Source organism: Oncorhynchus gorbuscha, linkage group LG03 (genome assembly GCF_021184085.1).
Source record: "Oncorhynchus gorbuscha isolate QuinsamMale2020 ecotype Even-year linkage group LG03, OgorEven_v1.0, whole genome shotgun sequence".
Lineage (NCBI taxonomy): Eukaryota > Metazoa > Chordata > Actinopteri > Salmoniformes > Salmonidae > Oncorhynchus > Oncorhynchus gorbuscha.
The window spans coordinates 33,341,005-33,360,576 of NC_060175.1; the positions used below are offsets into that span (position 1 = coordinate 33,341,005).

At 43.3% G+C, this 19,572-nt stretch overlaps 1 protein-coding gene across 2 annotated transcripts in view; it reads left to right on the plus strand.

Annotated features, from left to right (window-relative positions):
- The window catches only part of LOC124031245 (E3 ubiquitin-protein ligase RAD18-like), a 106,877-nt gene that overhangs the window by 63,804 nt on the left and 23,501 nt on the right, over positions 1-19,572 (plus strand). The gene's annotated exons all lie outside the window — the stretch shown is intronic.

Genomic DNA, 19,572 nt, shown 5'->3' on the forward strand with positions numbered 1-19,572 from the left:
TGCTATTGTAAGTCCAGATGACAAGCATTTTTTCCCTGCCCCTGTTTCGAGACAGGTGCATGATAATCAAAACGAATTTCACATGTTAAATAAAACTTTATTTGTCACATGCGCCAAATACAACAGGTGTCTACACCTTACTGTGAAATGCTTACTTACAAGCCTTTAACCAACAGTGCAGTTCAAGAAAGAGTAATAATAATACAAAAGTAACACAATAATATAGCAATAACGAGGCTATATACAGGGGGGGTACCGGTACCGAGTCAATGTGCTGGGGTACAGGTTAGTCAAGGTAATTAGTACATGTAGGTAGGGGTGAAGTGACTATATATACATTATTTAGTATATGTAAAGTCTAGATTAAATCAAGAATAGTCTGATGGGTGACTATTAGCTTATCACTTGAAGCCCAGTTTAAGGCAAGAAACAATGCCTATTTAAAAAAAAAAAAAATTGAATCATAGTCACGCACTTCATGTAGCCTAGCCCATAGGCCTATATGTTTTGATACGGTTTGTATCACAAGTAAAGTGGCCAAATAACTTAAAATTAAGCACATTAATCCCCTCTACAAGGGGTGTAGAGCTTAACTGGCATACATAAGCAGCACATGAGTTTCAAGTTTGGGAGAAGATCATTTTTACCATAAAAATGCACCTTTATAATCTAAAAATGCACCTTTATAATAAAAGCGTTACATGCATATTCACATTTGTGGTCAATTTTGATAATGGTGTTTTCCCACTAATGGAACATTTGCCCTTATAGTCAGTCTACTGTCGTGTGCGCATTGCTGTGCTTATAATGTGAAGAAATAGCCTAATAGTTTATCAACATTTTTAAGCTAAATGTTCTGATCTGTTGCGTCAGCCTCATTGCGTAAAAAAGTTTTTTTGATGGTAGTGGTTGTATTAATTTGATATCTATCACATCCCACAATATATTTATCGCACAGAATATAATAGGAACAACTTTTATACTATGAGGGATAGTAGACGTAGACTAGTGCTTTTGCTGTTAGTTAGGCCTACTCATCTTGTTGGCTGACGAAAAGTAAATGTGGACAGTTCTTCCAATATCTTCATTATGCACCTAGGAATTGGATAAAGACACGCGCAAGTGCGTCCCCGATGTCTGTCTTCACTTGTAGCCTGTGAGTGAGAAGTGCTTTGGAGCAGGTAGCACTCTGGGAGAAGGGCATGGATTTATTTTTTCCAGTGCATTATGGCCACACAAAGAGGATGCCCCTGGGAAATGTGAGGCATTATCAAGTGCTTCCCTAGTTGTGAATGAGAGACTGAGGAAGTGTGTACAGCAGGTGCAAAAAACAAAGCAGAGCTCATGCCTTACAATGTATTAAAAATCAAAACATATAGCCCAACGTTTGTAGAACATTGCATTAATAACGCTTAATTAAGCATATAGGAGTTCCTAATTCTTTCTTACCGCTCAACACAGAAAAGCCGCATGTGTGCACTCCCTCAAATCGTTTGGAGAAAATATCCTTTCTATTTTATTCAGCTTTGTTCAATTGTATTCTTCATACTATAAAATAATATAAAATAATGCCACTAAGCAAATTTTGTCTGCTAAATAATCTAGTGTAGCCCACAGCCATATGGCATAGCCAGGTCAGGACCTAACATAAGGTCAACTCAGAGTATGCTATTCTGTTCTTCTGAAATAGACTACATTTTCTTCATATAATTTTTTGTTAGACCGGTCTAAAGTAAATCATGGATTTATTGTGAAGGTGTAGACTATATTACATGGATTTATTCGACTTTTCAAAATGTACTCTTAACGGTCAAAAGTTTTAGAACACCTACTCATTCAAGGGTTTTCTTTATTTTTACTATATATATATATATTCAAATAGCCACCATTTGCCTTGACAGCTTTGCACACTCTTGGCATTCTCTCAACCAGCTTCATGAGGTAGTCACCTGTGTAGAAGCCAAGAGATGCTAAATGTGTTTATGTTAATTAACGGCCAATTACCGTGAGACCGACAGTTATTTGCTTGGCAATCACCAGCTGTCGAAATTTCGTGACCGCCACAGTCCTAGGAGGGTATCCCGAATTTGATCCTATATCTGTACCTTGGGAAAATGTTATCCTGTGCAAGCTGAATAGCTGATGCTCCACTCCTCAACAAGCAGACATTTGACTTGTCTTTTCAGGGTTTCTCTGTGTCAATGCTTAACACTTCTCAAAACAGGAGATCTGTCCTGTGCGTAGTATTACTGAGACATTTTGTATGTAGCCAAAGTTGGACTCTCAGCAGGAGTATTTTGTTGGTGCTCACACAGAGCTAAACATGCACCTCTGGAAAGAGTTCCATCAGGATTATACACCCATAGCCTGCCTACACTGTAGCCCAGAATAGTTCAAATTGACTTTACTTTTGAAAGACGATCCAACGTTGGTTATTTGAAGACTAAAGTTACTGTACTTGTTGAACATACCACCTTGTTCAACATGTTTCATTTTTTCGTTAAATAATAAGGTTGGGGGGCCTCCCAGGTGGCACAGTGGTCTAGGGCACTTGATCGCAGTGCTAGTTGTCCCACCAGAGACTTTGGGTTCGAGCCCAGGCTCTGTTGCAGCCGGCCGCGACCGGGAGGTCCATGGGGCGACGCACAATTGGCCTAGCGTCTTAGGGAGGGTTTGGTTAGGGAGGGTTTGGTTTGTCTCATCGTGCACTAGCGACTCCTGTGGCGGGCCGGGCGCAGTGCGCGCTAACCAGGTCGCCAGGTGCATGGTGTTTCCTCCGACACATTGGTGCGGCTGGCTTCCGGGTTGGTTGCGCGCTGTGTTAAGAAGCAGTGCGGCTTGGTTGGGTTGTGTTTCGGAGCACACATGGCTTTCGACCTTCGTCTCTCCCGAGCCCGTACGGGAGTTGTAGCGATGAGACAAGATAGTAACTACTAACATTTGGATACTACGAAATTGGGGAGAAAAAGGGGGTGAAAAAATAAAAAAATAAAAAATAATAATAAGGCTGATAGCAACATGTGGAAATCGGTTGCAGCTCAAGTCTATCTATAAAACCCACAATGCAATGCACTCTCTGAGCATGGAGTTTGTAGTGATAGGCATTCCGGCTCTTTTGGCTCCCAAACGGCTCTTTGTATTTTTTCAAGTCAAGCAGTTTGCGATAGTTTGACTATGATTGGTGTTAAAACAATTCTAATTCAATTATTGAATGAAATCGTACTCTACCTTAACCACAATGTATTTAAAATGCATTGGTTTGTTATGAAAAAGAATGCTATTAAACATTTGCATTTAAAGTATAACTTTTTAATGTATATAAACAAAGTGCATATAAATCTAACCATTCAAAATAAATACAATCTGAACAGCATAATAGAATATTGCACTGTTTCAAAGAAAAATAAATTACAATTTGTAAAACTGCAGTATCCCACAATTTGAAATATATGTAAAAAAGAAGGCTGCTATTACACATGTGCATGTCACGTCTTGTATGTAGGTGGCAGGCAAGTCAAGCGCAGGATAATTAAACTTGGTATAATTGGAGTATTTTAATAACTTAAAACATAAACTCCAAAACCAAAGTCCACAATAAAATAAATGCGGGTACAAGAACCCGTCGCACACCAATCCATAAAACATGAACATAACCATAAACAATCTCTGAGGACATGAGTGGAAACAGAAGTTTAAATACAGAACACTTAATGAATGGGATTGGAATCAGGTGTGTAAGAAGACCATACAAAACCAGACATAGATCAATGTGGCTAGAAGACCGGTGACGTCGACCGCCGAACACCAACGAGGAGAGGCATCGACTTCGGCAGAAGTAACCCCCCCCGACGCCGGCCTCGGGGACGACCCGGAGGACGAGGCACAGGGCGATCTGGATGGAGACTGTGGAACTCTCGTAGCAGGGAAGGATCTAACACGTCCTCCACCGGAACCCAGAATCTCTCCTCCGGACCGTACCACTCCCATTACTATTTAATGAAGCTGCCAGTTGAGGACTAGTGAGGTGTCTGTATCTCAAACTAAACACTCTAATGTACTTATCCTCTGGCTCATTTGTGCACTGCAGCCTCCTACTATTCTGGTTAGAGCTAGTTTGGAGTAGTACACAGCGTTGTACGAGATCTTCAATTTCTTGCATTTCTTAGAACAAGAACTGTAGTCGAACCCACAAATGATGATGCTCCAGATACTCAACTAGTCTAAAGAAGACCATTTTTATTTCTTCTTTAATCAGAACTACAGTTTTCAGCTGTGCTAACATCATTGCAAAAGGGTTTTCTAATGATCAATTAGCCTTTTAAAATAATACACTTGGATTAGTTAACACAACGTGCCATTGGAACACAGGAGCGATGGTTGCTGATAATGCAACTCTGTACACCTTTGTAGATATTCCATAACAAATCAGCCGTGTCCATCTAAAATAATAATTTACAACATTAACAATGTCTGCACTGTATTTTTGATCAATTTTATGTTATTTTAATGGACAAAAAATTAGCTTTTCTTTCAAAAACAAGGACATTTCTAAGTGACCCCAAACTTTTGAATGGTAGTGTATACTTTGTTATGACGATATAGACGGATGGATGTGTTCTAGACAAGTATGGCCATACCATCTATTGATTGATTTGGTGATCTGGAGTGCAAGTAAATGTTTTAAAATCGTTATGAAATGTCATAGTTATTCCCTTTCTCCAGTGACAAGAACGTTATTGTGATGACGCATTACAACGTGATTTCCTTATTTCACAGACAAAACACTTAGTAGTTCAATCATGGTTGAAATAGTTATTTGACCTAATCATAGAACATAGACTATCACCAAATATAGTTTTTTTGTCTGAAGTGGGTTATCTCTTTCATTTACTCAACGTGGTGGGTTTTGTTGAAGTTTCCTTAGAAGTATTGCTGAGCTCTCCGCAGGTGTTGGGTGTTTTGAGTGTCTCTGAAGAGAACATTTCATGCAGTCTTCTAATCATAGAAAGGCCAGCTTAGGGAGGTGAATACTAAGTGTTCTAAAAGCAGGGCCTTGTTTGGTTTTGATTTAATGTTTAGGAGAGACTCATTACTTCCAGCTTTTTGCTCATTATGGGATAAATCAGGGCTGCTCACAGCAGCTGTTAGGGATAGATTGACCCAATGTGTTTGCTTTTTTTGTGGTTCTCTCCGGTTTTTCTTTCTGGTGAATCTCATTCCCTCTAGTCACAACTGTAGATTCTTCGGCTTACATTTGCTTTATTGATTTTTACTTTTAAGTTGCGCTCCCCTGACATGCATTGATTTACTTCCATGAGCAAAGAGGGGAGTAATATATCAAAGGGCATGCAAAAATAACCCCAAAACAGTCAGTAGGCATAGGCTTCAACAATTATAGCCAGATGAATTTGTATCGTAATAAGGCCATCTTAGAGCTGGAATCATTTGAACTTAGATAAGCTTCTGCAAAGTACTAGTTCCACAGTCAGTATTAAGCCCTCTGTCATCGTGTTGTAGCAGCCCTCAGTATATCCGCAGGGAACCCACAGGAGGGCAGAACGCCATCATGCTTGGAGGTGTATGTCCTGCAGTCACAGCAGATAAACACACCTGGTCCACAGAACATGGTACCAGCTACTGTAGGATCCTGTCAGGTCTCCCATCAGGGTTGTGGTCATGCTACACATTGCTTGAGAGAGAAGTTTAGAGTGTCCCTGCCACAACGTTTGGAGACTGGAAGTTAAAATAGAAGAGGATGTGTAGATGTTGACATTTTGGCCTTAGGTAAGAGGTTATAATGAGGGCCTAACACTGGCGAAATCTGCTCGGAGCCTTCACCGTGCGCTGCCACTTTAAGAGTGCATGAGCAGTAAGGAAGGAGGAAATAAAGAGAGCTCGTTCAGCTCTTTGGGGAGGAGCTCTTGGGTGGCGCGACAGTTTGATTGTGTGTGCTGTGCTGCAGAAGTTTTGTTTGTTTTCAGTGTTTATAAAGTATTTAACTCAATCATCGGTGTGATCGCTTTAGATTGTGGTTGTTTTTGTTTGGGACCGCGCCCGTTATGGATCGCATGGATTAGTAGCAACATTGTTGCGAAGCTTTAACAAACAAACCAACAAACCATTGGACAGTCAGACACCGGCAGGCCTGAAGACCACAGCTAAGATTTATCTTTTTCTCTCTCTTTCTCTTCCCTCTCATTCCAGTGCTTTACCCTGCAACAGACTCTCTATTTGTTAAATGCACTTCCCATTGAAGTTCATTAGAGCTGGACTATTATTTCCCTGCCAGAAGTATTTGGATGGACATTTTAGTAGGTTGCTTGCAAGTTGTATATTATGTGAACTGTATTGAGGTGGGGTGTACTAATGACATGTGGCTGAGAAGACTGGACATTTTTAAGACCTTTGTTGTGTCGATGAACACCCCCCACATTCATACCCTCTGCACTCATCCACTAGAAAATAATACAGATTATTGCAAATCCTATGTTGATGACTGGGTTCGTTCTTGTATGAAGTTGCTGTTGAATTGCTCTGCCATTATTAGTATTAGTATTATTGTATGAGGTATTCTTGTTTGGGTTACCCCTGTGCTGTGATGTGGGTTTTATATGGTGTGTATTCTCTTTTCTCTCCACTGGCTATCTGGTAAACAGGCTACATTCTAGGCAGTCTCTTCTGCTGATGTGTGTGGGTCTGGTAGTGGTACTCTCTCTATTCTACTCTTTTCCTTTCGGCATGGTTAATACCTGCCTGGCGCCCGAACAAAATCTTTCTTTACCCCTCTCTAATAAATACCGCTACAACACATTCATCAAACATGGAGACAAAACCACTTCAGTATTGAGAGAGTAATGACTTAGTTCAAGAGCCAGCTTAAGCCAAGGACCTCCTCTTCAATCTAATTATGAGCAGCATGGGCAACACAATGTAAGATAAGGATTTACTTTACCGATACATTTCTCTCAGGGATGTACCACTGTATGAAGATAAAACCAAACAACAATTTAGTGAAATACACTCAGTGGGCAGTTTATTAGGTACTCCACCCAGTTCACGAAAATGGTTCACTCCTACAGACAGTGAGTCAGATGGCCGTGGCTCGCTATATAAAGCAGGCAGATAGCCATCGATGCATTCAATTACTGTTTGATTGAACATTCGACTGGGCAAAACGAGTGACCTAAGCGACTTTGATAGTTCGTGCCAGGCTCGCCGGTTTCAGTATCTCAGAAACAGCCGACATCCTGAGCTTTTCACGGACGCCATTCTAGGGTTTACCGAGAATGGTGCAACAAACAAAAAACATCAAAGCAACAACAAAACAGCTCGTGCAAAGCTACCAGGCGGGCTATAAACAGATGCAGAACGGCATCTCGTAATGTACAACTCGTCAGTCCTTGTCACGGATGGACTATTGCAGCAGATGACCACACGTGTCACTCCTATCAGCTAAAAACAAGTCAGAGCAGCTCCAGTGGGCACACGATCACCAATACTGGACAATTGAGGAGTGGAAAAACATCACCTGGTCCAACGAATCCCGGTTCCTGTTGTGTCATGCTGATGGCATAAGCAGCATGAGTCAATGGCCCCATCCTGCCTAGCGTCAACAGTACAGGTTGGTGGCGGTGGTGTAATGGTGTTGGGAATGTTTTACTGGCACACAGTAGGTCCCTTGATACCAATTGAGCAATATTACCATGCCCGAAGAATTCCGGCTGTTCTCCAGGCAAAAAATAAATGCACGTAATATACAGTATATGTCAAATTAGCTAGGTTTCTTTGAATTAGGCAATCAAAATGTGGTAACGCCTCCTACCCCAGTATAACCACTCATTAATTTAATGGACTCGGGGGCACTTTGTAGTTTTTACAAAGCCAGAGTTAATCCCCTGAAAAAGTGTGCTCTATTAGCAGTAGTTCACTAGAGGTTCCTCTCTGTTAGTTCATTATTTTTTGTTCATTTTCCCCTAGTCTCAAAGCATTTATGCTGTTCTTTTCATTATTTATATATTTCCAATGACACTGGAACCAGCTTCAAAAAGACCTGCTTAAATCCCCAGACATGTGCTCCTTGTGCTGGGTTGTCCTTACCTGCCTCCCAGGCCCTCCGTGGCTCCAAGACACTGATCTCAGTGGATTTAAGCTTGATAAGGGGTCATACTTGATTATGCCTCACGCCACACACTCTCCGTTCCTCTGTTCCAAGGCCAAGTTTGACTCATCCTTTCAGTTGCTGTTTTTGGATAAAGTACTCAGTGGACCTCACATTATCCCGGCTTTTGTATTTCATTCAGACCCAAACTATCTGCTTGATATGATGACCATGGGATATGGTTGTCTGTCCGCAGTTGGCGTGTCCTCGGAAGATCTCAAACCCTTTTGGATGCGTACCATGAACAAAATCATATCACATCCTCTATTGCTCACCCCTTCCACACACAGACTGTCATAGCGCTGGAGGTTATTTTATTCCAAAAGTTTTTAAAATTATTTGTCATTTTTATATGTTTGCTGCTGAATGCCACTTTCCTCCCGGCACGTTTCCCACACATTTGTTTCCATGTGGGTCACAGGGGTGTTTTCAATCTGGTTGAAATTCTGAGTGGTGAGAAATGGGCAAGTTTCAATTTTCGTTCTCAAAATCACACTTTTACAACAAAATTGGATGTTCTAAGTCTACAGCGGGTGCACTGTGCAGAAATCCTGGTTGCAAAAATATGAATAGTTTGCCTAATTTAAGTTTATGTGAGAAAAACATGCAAGTATAGTGTAAGGAATGATTGTACCATCTAAACCGCTGTAAAATATATTTTCCACAACCAAAAATATTTTTGATGTTCAGCTGTTTGACGCTTGTGTACAAAACCGAAAGTAAAAGACGCAAAAACAAAACTTAAGACCTGGAAGCATAGAAATAGCCCACATAGAACATATCTACCACTTGTTAGACTTGCTTTCAATTGTATTTATTTATTTTATTTCACCTTTATTTAACCTCTTGCTCCTACCTGGCACGCAGGCGTCCCATCTAGAGCTCTGGCAATGCAAATGCGCTACGCTAAATGCTAATCGTATTAGTTAAAACTCAAACGTTCATTAAAATACACATGCAGGGTATTGAATTAAAGCTACACTCGTTGTGAATCCAGGCAACAAGTCAGATTTCTCAAATGTTTTACGGCGAAAACATGGCACATATTTATGTCAAACCACCACCGCAGACATAGCTCCTTAGCATAGCCAAGTAGGAAAAAATATGCAATCAACAAACGCAGGATAAAAAAATAAAAAAAACATTTCACTAACCTTTTGAAATCTTCATCAGATGACAGTAATATAACATGTTACACAGTACATTCATTTTTTTTCAATAATCTGCAATATATATCCATAAATCTCTGTTTACAATGACGCATCGTTCAAAAAATGCTACTAAAATGTCAGGAGAAATGAAATAGCTCCGGCAGATAACGTCAGCTAACAAGGAATACACATCATAAACTTTGACTAAATATGCATGTTTTACATATGTATAGGAAGATACACTTCTTCTAAATGCAATCGCTGTGTTACATTTATTTTTAACGTTACAGGTTGCGTTCACTAGGCTATACTAGGAGTCGGCGCTCCAAAGGTATCATTATGCCTCCTCTATCTTGGAGTCGACAGAAACCCAAAATTAACACATAAATATTCCCTTACCTTTGCTGTTCTTCCATCAAAAGACCTGGAAGGGATTATACTTACCAAAACAGCGTTTAGTTTTCAAGTCTGCGTCTTTCGGTTTTCAAAATAGCCACATTTCGGTCGAAATGTAGGCAAAATTCAAGTGGATGTGCACCAAAACGTCAAATATATATTATATGTCGAGTAAACTTGTCAAACTATGTTCATAATTAAGCTTTAACATGTTATAAAGGTGTACAGCAATTGTGAGGACGAAGCGAAACACACACGTCTTTTAATCGATCCTGAAGAAAAGACTTCACCGGAGCAGAGCGCGCATAATCGTACACTTTTTTTTCGCGTGACCGAGACCTTTCGGCACGCTCAACGTCTCGTGAGCGCGCGATTCTCACAATGAGAAGCCCCATTGAAAGCAGGCTTCGCGCTGAACACGTACAGACTGTTCCCAGAGCGGTAGTTGTTTGGGAAGGCGTATACGATGACATCAAAGTTGGGCCAACTTTTTCCATGACAAGAGAGACTTTGGGAGAATGCATGCCCTGAGACTTCTGCTTTACATAGAGACAAAATTTAAACGGTTTTAGAAGCTTTAGAGTGTTTTCTATTTGATAATATTTTTTATATGCATATATTAGCAACTTTTGACAAAAAATTATCCTGTTTTATATGGGTACCCAATTACTCCAGAAGGGGCAGTAAACAGGGGTAGGCTTAACAGGTTAACCAGGTAGGCAAGTTGAGAACAAGTTCTCATTTGCAACTGCGACCTGGCCAAGATAAAGCGTAGCAATTCGACACATACAACAACACAGAGTTTCACATGGAATAAACAAAACATAGTCAATAATACAGTAGAACAAAAGAAAACAAAAAGTCTATATAGTATATACAGTGAGTGCAATGAGGTAAGTTAAGGAAGTAGATAGGTCATGGTTGCGAAGTAATTACAATATAGCAATTTAACACTGGAATGGCAGATCGGCAGAAGATGAATGTGCAGGTAGAGATACTTGGGTGCAAAGGAGCAAAATAAATAAATAAATACCCGAATGGGGATGAGGTAGGTAGATAGATGGGCTGTTTACAGATAGGCTAAGTACAGGTGCAGTGATCTGTAAAATGCTCTGACAGCTGGTGCTTAAAGCTAGTGAGGGAGATGTGAGTCTCCAGCTTCAGAGATTTTTGCAATTCGTTCCAGTCATGGGCAGCAGAAAACTGGAAGGAAAGACGACCAAAGGAGGAATTGGCTTTGGGGGTGACCAGTGAGATATACCTGCAGGAGCACGTGCTACGAGTGGGTGCTGCTATGGTGACCAGTGAGCTGAGATAAGGCGGGGCTTTACCTAGCAGAGACTTGTAGATAACCTGTAGCCAGTGGGTTTGGCGACGAGTATGAAGCGAGGGCCAACCAACGAGGGCTTACAGGTCGCAATGGTGGGTAGTGTATGGGGCTTTGGTGGCAAAACAGATGGCACTGTGATAGACTGCATCCAGTTTGTTGAGTAGAGTGTTGGAGGCTATTTTATAGATGACATGGTCAGTTTTACGGGGGTATGTTTGGAAGTATGAGTGAAGGATGCTTTGTTGCGATATAGGAAGCCGATTCTAGATTTAATTTTGGATTGGAGATGCTTAATGTGAGTCTGGAAGGAGAGTTTAGTCTAATCAGACACCCAGGTATTTGTAGTTGTCCACGTATTCTAAGTCAGAGCCGTCCAGAGTAGTGATGCTGGACGGGCGAGCAGGTGCGGGCAGCGATCGACTGAAAAGCATGCATTTAGTTTTACTTGCGTTTAAGAGTAGTTGGAGGCCACGGAAGGAGAGTTGTATGGCATTGAAGCTCGTCTGGAGGTTAGTTAACACAGTGTCCAAGGAGGGGCCAGAAGTATTATGAATGGTGTCGTCTGCGTAGAGGTGGATCAGAGAATCACCAGCAGCAAGAGCAACATCATTGATGTATACAGAAAAGAGAGTCGGCCCGAGAATTGAACCCTGTGGCACACCCATAGGGACTGTCAGAGGTCCAGACAACATGCACTCCGATTTGACACACTGAACTCTATCAGAGAAGTAGTTGGTTAACCAGGCGAGGCAATCATTTGAGAAACCAAGGCTGTCGAGGCTGCCAATAAGAATGTTGTGATTGACAGCGTCGAAAGCCTTGGCCAGGTCGATGAATACGGCTGCACAGTAATGTCTCTTATCGATGGCGGTTACGATGTCATTTAGAACCTTGAGCGTGGCTGAGATGCACCCATGACCAGCTCTGAAACCAGATTGCATAGCGGAGAAGGTACGGTGGGATTCAAAATGGTCAGTAATCTGTTTGTTAACTTGGCTTTCGAAGACCTTAGAAAGACAGGGTAGGATAGATATAGGTCTGTAGCAGTTTGGGTCTAGACTGTCACCCCCTTTGAAGAGCTGGTTAACAGCTTTCCAATCTTTGGGAATCTCAGACGATATGAAAGAGAGGTTGAACAGGCTAGTAATAGGGGTTGCAACAATTTCGGCAGGTCATTTTAGAAAGAGAGGGTCCAGATTGTCTAGCCCGGCTGATTTGTAGGGGTCCAGATTTTGCAGCTCTTTCAGAACATCGGCTATCTGGATTTTGGTAAAGGAGAAATGGTGGGGGCTTTGGCGGGTTGCTGTGGAGGGTGCCGGGCAGTTGACCGGGGTAGGGGTTATGATATGGAAAGCATGGCCAGCCGTAGAGAAATGCTTATTGAAATTCTCAATTATAGCGAATTTATCGGTGGTGACAATGTTTCCTAGCCTCAGTGAGGCTTGATGATGACAATTCAAAAACTCACATTTCTATATGGATTTGGTCGGTTCACCCAAAAAGTAACATTTTGCCGCTTTAAACCACATCAGGAGACCACTTTTGGGGTCTGGGAAAATTTGAGAAATGTAGAGATTTGGGTGTAGTTACTCTTCAATTCAAGTGTGCAGCTAGCAAGAGGCTATTGTTTAGCTGTGTTTTTGTAGCACACATGTAATGTCAGAGTTTGTTAAACAAATACCCACTGGTATTACAGAAAGAATCATGATATTCTGCCAAGTAAGCGTAGGCTACTTTCTTGCTAATTGAGAAGGTTTTTGGGGAAGCCTTCCCGTCTCCCCGACGTTTTCATTAGCATCATCGCTAATGGCTACACAAAGTGACGCACACACAGATAGGGGCATTCTTGTTGCCTCTTCAGAAGTTGCAGGAAATACAAATCACTGATGCATTATGTTCATGTCTTATGATTAACTTGGGCAAACTAATACATTGTTACCTTTTCTTATGTTGTTGAATTCCATTTTAATGCCTGGATTCTGTGAGGGCTCTGATTATGATATTTAGACCAGAATGAGGCTTTCCATTGCCTTCTGTTCCTGCAGTGATGATTCACCATCTTCATCAAATGTTTTCATAATTTATCTGCAGATAATTGACAAAAAGCCTAGGCCTACAAGTAGCCATAGCAAATGAGGGAACCAACTGAACGACTCTCTCACCGATGCGATTCGGTCGGCTACACTGACAAATAAGTCACTCACTTTAGTGGCAAGCCCCGACATCCTAGGAAAAGAAACTTATGAAATCCTTTGGTTTATTTGTCCCGATGCGATACTATGGACATATAACCACGTTGCATGATTTATGAATGGAAAAGGGATATTGGAGATCGACTTTATTCAGACCGTTTGACCCCTTTTATAAACTAGTCAACACTTGCTGTTCAGTTGCCAATCAAAGCATAGTAAATAGCCTACTTATGCGCCACGACTCTGTGTGGCTGGCTATGTGAAACACGCAAAAGAAAATAAGTGAATGTGCCAGAAAACAATAATTAAATCATGTATTTCAACACATCGTTACCACTTACATTACATGGGACGTGCAAATTCACGAGCATCTCTCTTTAAAGAAATTTGACTGCAAACAACCACGGTGCGCACACATTGTACCAGGAGGCGAGCCAGACAGCAGACTGTGTTTCCCTGTTATCGCTCGCTTTGTGACTGACAGGCACCTATCCTATCAATTGCTAGAATGTGCATATAGTTCATTCTAGTGTGAGAGGGCTTTTAAATGAAAAGTAACCTCGTTATTATGAAGTGGAAAAGGTATCCGTCTGAAAATTAGTCTGTAACCGGCTGATGAGTCGTTAGCCGGTGCTAATGGAAAACTCTGGGTTCTAGTGAGATTTCCCAACACTGAATAAGCCTAAACAGTAGGCTAAGACCTGCTCCTTCCAGTTTAGCCATCTCATCTATCATTGGTCTCCGTCTGTCTGAGCTGGAGAGTGTATGGTATATAGGAGTCACCTCATAGAGATGAACAGTGCAATGTTTTAGTATAAAGAAATCTCATCTACATCCACTTAGGTACACCCTGGAACAGATTGCATTTGCATTACTTTCTTGTATTGTCCTAGCTTTGACAACTAGCTTTATTTAGTATCGTTTAATTAGATTTTTCCACACACAATTGCAAGAGACACGCATGTGCGCCCACACACCTTCCCCTTTGCCATAAGTGGCAAACGTTGAGTTGTCTGTGGAGAGTAATGAGTAAAGCAGACCAACAAAATGGACATCTTATTGGATTGTGGCAGAAATGTTCTACAGTGATTATTCTCCCTTTTAATACTGCTGCTTTAATTGTTCTATGCAGCTGTGGTGTTTCACTTTGACTAACAGCTGCCTTATATAACTGTTTAGGCTCCATATTGCCCAAGCCTCTTGCTATTTACTACCGTTGACTGGAGCTGGTCTTTTAAGCAGAGAAAAGAAACATTCCCTGTCTGAGCTGGGGGCCGCTGCAGCTAGTCAGCACTGCACCCTGTAACGTCTGATCAGCAGATGTAAGACCATCCAATAAAGCTAAAAGGCCACTGGCCTTCTCCAGAGAGGGACTCAATTGGGGATAATTGCCATCGGAAATGGTCATGAGCTACACAAACCAACAATAGCAGCCGGTCAAATAGTCTGCCCTAAGGCACTCTGCATAGGCCTGATGAATTGCTGCTTGATCCTACAGGGGTGTTAAGATAATGCCAAGTAAACTTAAATAAATGTATTTGACCCTAATCTATGGATTTCACATGACTGGGAATACAGATATGCACATGTTGGTCACATATACCTTAAAAAAAGGTAGGGGCATGGATCAGAGAACCAGTCAGTATCAGGTGTGACCACCATTTGCCACAGGCAGCTTGACACATCTCCTTTTTTTCATAGAGTTGATCAGGCTGTTGATTGTGTCCAGTGGAATGTTGTCCCACTTCTCTTCAATGGTTGTGCAAAGTAGCTGGATATTGGTGGAAACTGGAACACACTGTCGTACATGTCTTCTCCAAGATGGCGTAGCAGTCGGACGTGTGTTTAGTCTTGTCCTGTCTAGTGTAAATATAGTTTTCTTCGTTTTTTTTCTGTATATATTTCGTACATATTTTAATCTCACTTTCCAACTAGAGCTGAATATACTCTCCTGCAACCCGCATCACCCAATGTGGTACGGATCTGCTTTTTCTATACTTTACTTTAGAACCGGAACCCCCGTCAGAAGCTAGCCAGCTAACTAGCTACTAGCTAGTACTCAGTTAGCCATTGCTAGCGGTCTTCAAAGCTAACTAGGACACCAGCGCGACATCAACCCAGAGCATATCAGACTGCTTTTTCTCCGGATTCCTACCGCAAGCTCTGAACCTTTACACCGGATCATCGCAACTAGCTAGCTGCAATCCGAGTGGCTACGCCTGGCTAACGTCTCTGTCCCAAAACAAGCACCAATTAGCCTTGAGCTAGCCTCGAGCTAAGCCCATCTCCCGACTAGCCGAAGAGGTCCAACAATACCTCTTTTTGCCAATTGGCCTGGACCCTTTACTGCCGACACGGAGCCCCGCCGATCCATCACGACTGGTCCGCCGACATAATCGTCCGAGGTGGTTTCAACAGGCTTTTTCGTTGTGACATCGCCAAAGATCCATCTGCCGGCCAAGGCCCGCGAGCTTTCTGAAACGCTGTGTCTCCAGCTCACCTAGCGTACTAGAGCACCTGTAGCATACTCCTGGGCTACAATTACCCGGGCCCACGACCGGTCTGTCGATGTCACCGCATGAAGAGGAATAAACAGACTCGCCCCATCGCGACGTCCCCCCAAAGGTTAACTCTCTAGCCCTCGCTATCTCCCTGCTTGCTAATTCGGCCTGCTAACGGCTAGCTTGTCTAGCCCGGACCTACGAACTGTTAGCTTGTTAGCACAGGCCTGCTAACCATCTGAATCACCGCATCCCAAACACTCTGAACCCATTTACTTTCTTTTTGATTTTTATTTTGTTTATACCTTCCGGAAACCTGCCTCACCCACTGTGGTACGGAATCGCTGTTACTTTTAATTTTATTTTATTTTTATGACACACTCAAGAACCTCCAGACGCTAACCAGCTAACTAGCTACAAGCTATTTAGTCATTGTTACTTTTAAAAAAACCTGGATAACACTCGCCAGCCCAGCCCCCTGCCCCATCCACCGCTGCCCCCTGGACACTGATCTCTTGGCTACATAGCTGACGCACGCTGGACTGCCCATTAATCACGGTACTCCATTCTGCTTGTTTATCTGTCGGCCCAGTTGCCTAGTCAACGCCATTTTACCTGCTGTTTGTTGTGCTAGCTGATTAGCCTCGCCCACTGTTTTTAGCTAGCTTTCTCAATTCAACACCTGTGACTACTGTATGCCTCGCTGTATGTCTCTCAAATGTCAATATGCCTTGTATACTGTTGTTCAGGTTAGTTATCATTGTTTTAGTTCACAATGGAGCCCCTAGATTCACTCTGCATACCCCTGTTACCTCCCTTGTCCCACCCCCCACACATGCGGTGACATCACCCATTACAACCAGCATGTCCAGAGATACAACCTCTCTCATCATCACCCAGTGCCTGGGCTTACCTCCGCTGTACCCGCACCCCACCATACCCCTGTCTGCGCATTATGCCCTGAATATATTCTACCATGCCCAGAAACCTGCTCCTCTTATCCTCTGCCCCCAACGCTCTAGGCGACCAGTTTTGATAGCCTTTAGCCGCACCCTCATACTACTCCTTCTCTGTTCCGCGGGTGATGTGGAGGTAAACCCAGGCCCCGCATGTCCCCAGGTACCCTCATTTGTTGACTTCTGTGATCGAAAAAGTCTTGGTTTTATGCATGTCAACATCAGAAGCCTCCTCCCTAAGTTTGTTTTACTCACTGCTTTAGCACACTCTGCTAACCCTGATGTCCTTGCCGTGTCTGAATCCTGGCTCAGGAAGGCCACCAAACATTCAGAGATTTCCATACCCAACTATAACATCTTCCGTCAAGATAGAACTGCCAAAGGGGGCGGAGTCGCAGTCTACTGCAGAGATGGCCTGCAAAGTAATGTCATACTTTCCAGGTCCATACCCAAACAGTTTGAACTACTAATTTTGAAAATTACTCTCTCCAGAAACAAGTCTCTCACTGTTGCCGCCTGCTACCGACCCCCCTCAGCTCCCAGCTGTGCCCTGGACACCATTTGTGAATTGATCGCCCCCCATCTAGCTTCAGAGTTCGTTCTGTTAGGTGACCTAAACTGGGATATGCTTAACACCCCGGCAGTCCTACAATCTAAGCTAGATGCCCTCAATCTCACTCAAATCATCAAGGAACCCACCAGGTACAACCCTAACTCTGTAAACAAGGGCACCCTCATAGACGTCATCCTGACCAACTGGCCCTCCAAATATACCTCTACTGTCTTCAACCAGGATCTCAGCGATCACTGCCTCATCGCCTGTATCCGCCACGGAGCCGCAGTCAAACGACCACCCCTCATCACTGTCAAACGCTCCCTAAAACACTTCTGTGAGCAGGCCTTTCTAATCGACCTGGCCCGGGTATCCTGGAAGGACATTGACCTCATCCCGTCAGTTGAGGATGCATGGTCATTCTTTAAAAGTAACTTCCTCACCATTTCCTCACCATTTTAGATAAGCATGCTCCGTTCAAAAAATACAGAACCAAGAACAGATACAGCCCTTGGTTCACTCCAGACCTGACTGCCCTCGACCAGCACAAAAACATCCTGTGGCAGACTGCAATAGCATCGAATAGCCCCCTGATATGCAACTGTTCAGGGAAGTCAGGAACCAATACACACAGTCAGTCAGTCAGGAAAGCTAAGGCCAGCTTCTTCAGGCAGAAGTTTGCATCCTGTAGCTCCAACTCCAAAAAGTTCTGGGACACTGTGAAGTCCATGGAGAAAAGAGCACCTCCTCCCAGCTGCCCACTGCACTGAGGCTAGGAAACACGGTCTCTACCGATAAATCCATGATTATCGAAAACTTCAATAAGCACTTCTCAACGGCTGGCCATGCCTTCCGCCTGGCTACTCCAACCTCGGCCAACAGCTCCGCCCCCCCCGTAGCTCCTCACCCAAGCCTCTCCAGGTTCTCCTTTAACCAAATCCAGATAGCAGATGTTCTGAAAGAGCTGCAAAACCTGGACCCGTACAAATCAGCTGGGCTTGACAATCTGGACCCGCTATTTCTGAAACTATCTGCCGCCATTGTCGCAACCCCTATTACCAGCCTGTTCAACCTCTCTTTCATATCGTCTGAGATCCCCAAGGATTGAAAGCTGCCGCTGTCATCCCCCTCTTCAAAGGGGAGACACCCTGGACCCAAACTGTTACAGACCTATATCCATCCTGCCCTGCCTATCTAAGGTCTTCGAAAGCCAAGTCAACAAACAGGTCACTGACCATCTCGAATCCCACCGTACCTTCTCCGCTGTGCAATCTGGTTTCTGAGCCGGTCACGGGTGCACCTCAGCCACACTCAAGGTACTAAACGATATCATAACCGCCATCGATAAAAGACAGTACTGTGCAGCCGTCTTCATCGACCTCGCCAAGGCTTTCAACTCTGTCAATCACCATATTCTTATCGGCAGACTCAACAGCCTCGGTTTTTTGGATGACTGCCTTGCCTGGTTCACCAATTACTTTGCAGACAGAGTTCAGTGTGTCAAATCGGAGGGCATGCTGTCCGGTCCTCTGGCAGTCTCTATGGGGGTGCCACAGGGTTCAATTCTCGGGCCGACTCTTTTCTCTGTATATATCAATGATGTTGCTCTTGCTGCGGGCGATTCCCTGATCCACCTCTACGCAGACGACACCATTCTATATACTTTCGGCCCGTCATTGGACACTGAGCTATCTAACCTCCAAACGAGCTTCAATGCCATACAGCACTCCTTCCGTGGCCTCCAACTGCTCTTAAACGCGATTAAAACCAAATGCATGCTTTTCAACCGATCGCTGCCTGCACCCGCATGCCCGACTAGCATCACCACACTGGATGGTTCCGACCTTGAATATGTGGACATCTATAAGTACCTAGGTGTCTGGCTAGACTGCAAACTCTCCTTCCAGACCCACATCAAACATCTCCAATCGAAAATCAAATCAAGAGTCGGCTTTCTATTCCGCAACAAAGCCTCCTTCACTCACGCTGCCAAGCTTACCCTAGTAAAACTGACTATCCTACCGATCCTCGACTTCGGCGATGTCATCTACAAAATGGCTTCCAACACTCTACTCAGCAAACTGGATGCAGTCTATCACAGTGCCATCCGTTTTGTCACTAAAGCACCTTATACCACCCACCACTGCAACTTGTATGCTCTAGTCGGCTGGCCCTCACTACATATTCGTCGCCAGACCCACTGGCTCCAGGTCATCTACAAGTCCATGCTAGGTAAAGCTCCGCCTTATCTCAGTTCACTGGTCACGATGGCAACACCCATCCGTAGCACGCGCTCCAGCAGGTGTATCTCACTGATCATCCCTAAAGCCAACAC